Raw genomic sequence first — 2,025 nt, 5'->3', positions numbered from 1 at the left:
GCAATTTCCCAGTTTTGACCTTGAGGACAAGGTTAAAGTTTGGGAGGATGGTATTGATAAGCCTCAAGAACTTCTAGTTTACAGTAGGAGGGGTAGAAAGGTCGATAAATAATAAAGCAGCATGGGAGTGTGGTGCAATGTTTGTTTTCCTTTTTTGTTTTATCCTTTTGTTTCCGTTATTCCTTCAGGTGGTTATGACCTTAGCATTAGTTTTGTTGCACTGCTATAGTCGTGGGGAATTCCAGCTGGGTTGTGGTCCCAGTGGTCCCTATTTTTGAGGATTATTCCATTATGAGTGTATTTATGCTTGTTTGTTGTGTAGGGTTGTTTATCGAGAATTTGTTATTATTCTTATGAACCTTGTAGAGACTCTCACCTCTATAATTGTGACAGAACTGTCATCAATCATATGAATTCTGGAGTTTATGTGCCTTTGTGAGTTATTCTTATTCATAGCTTATCAGATTCCTGTTTCCAACTCATGTTTCTTTTCGATCAGAATCGAGTAAAACCACGTGACTTCTCGTTGCGAGATTCCGACAAGGATGTGATTCCGGACAAAGCAACGGAATTCCATTTCAGGATGGAGAGATGGGTACCATTTCTGAAGGGCCAGGAAGAAATGATCAGGTCTAGGGGCATTACAGTCATTACACAAATCATGTACGTGGCAGAGATCGTGGAGCAATGAATCAGATGATTTAAGCAAAATGGAAATTTTGATAAACGAGGTGCATTTGAGGGTCCCGGTTGAGTTGATCCAAGCAGAGTCTTTAGGGGAGGTCCAATTGAGTTTAGGGAAGATGGCACAACCGAGTGTTTTGATTGATTCATTGATTTGTGATTCCAATTCCGGGAATAAAGGTGGTAGTGGTAGTTGTTCTGATTCATCATCGGATTCTTGTTCTTGGGATATAATGTAGTCTTGTTAGTCTTCGGAATTGTAGATTCTGTTGGGTAATGCATCGGAATTGGAAATGGAAAGTGGAAGGAGGAAAGGACCGGAATCATCGAGGAGATATTGAATGAAGGATTCCGGGAGCTCATGGATTATTGTTTTGATGGTTGTGTATTTGAATTTTGGATACCATTCTTGGATTTGACATCTGTTCACTTCTTCTTCCTTCATTTTTCCGATTTCTTGATCAATCAACAAAAAAACTGAAAGCATTTTATGGAGTGTTTGGCAAAAACTCATTAAATACGTAAAATGACCAAAAAGGACATGCTTGTATATTTTGGCCTATTTCTTATATCTACATGACTACGTATAATTCTTTATCTTCAATCATTAATAATAATCTTTTTGAAAAAAACATACAATAATAACATCACAACTTTTATTAACTTCAACAATAATTTAGATGAGTTGAGAACCTAACACTAATTGTGTCCAGAGGGGAAAGAAGTATGAGAACTTAACATGTAAGACTCCATTTAAATTATAGCTCCATGACTACTTTAACTAACATTTCTTGAAACGCTATAATAAGCATACAATCACACAAAGATGACTCTTTCACTAACATGATTCTATTCCTATAGTAAAGATGGATAATCCCTTCATTTCAAGATGACACAAATTTTAATTCTGCTTCAAATAGCATACTCTTTAATGCTAAATCAATATAGATCCCTCCCCAAATTTAACAATAACTCTCCTTTCTTCTATTTCAATTTCAATGCGATTTTTTTTTCAAAAATGTTGATTTTTTATATGATTGTGTTAATGGGTAGATGTTGTTTTTGTTTGAGTTGTTGCTAATTATTTCATCTCCAAGGAGTTATTCTGATTTTGACTTCAAGGAGGAAAACACAAATTATTATGAATTAATTTATCAATCCCAACATTCTCCCTAACAATTAAATTCCAATTTCAACAAATTAAGTAACAATTAGAAATAAACTAATCAATCTTCAAGAAACACTAACTCAAATTTGCATTCTCGCATTAACAAACCCTAACAATTAACCATAAACACGTAAAAAAAATAGAAACCCAATTGTTAACAATTTGAAAATACT

At 34.6% G+C, this 2,025-nt stretch overlaps 1 pseudogene; it reads right to left on the bottom strand.

Moving 5' to 3' along the window:
* Positions 1-322: 322 nt before the first annotated feature.
* Positions 323-1,161, bottom strand: LOC145014569 (uncharacterized; annotated as a pseudogene).
* Positions 1,162-2,025: the final 864 nt, after the last annotated feature.

Source organism: Lactuca saligna, chromosome 9 (genome assembly GCF_052625555.1).
Source record: "Lactuca saligna cultivar CGN05327 chromosome 9, ASM5262555v1, whole genome shotgun sequence".
NCBI classification, from domain to species: Eukaryota; Viridiplantae; Streptophyta; class Magnoliopsida; order Asterales; family Asteraceae; genus Lactuca; species Lactuca saligna.
This window is presented reverse-complemented; position numbering and strand designations above follow the sequence as displayed.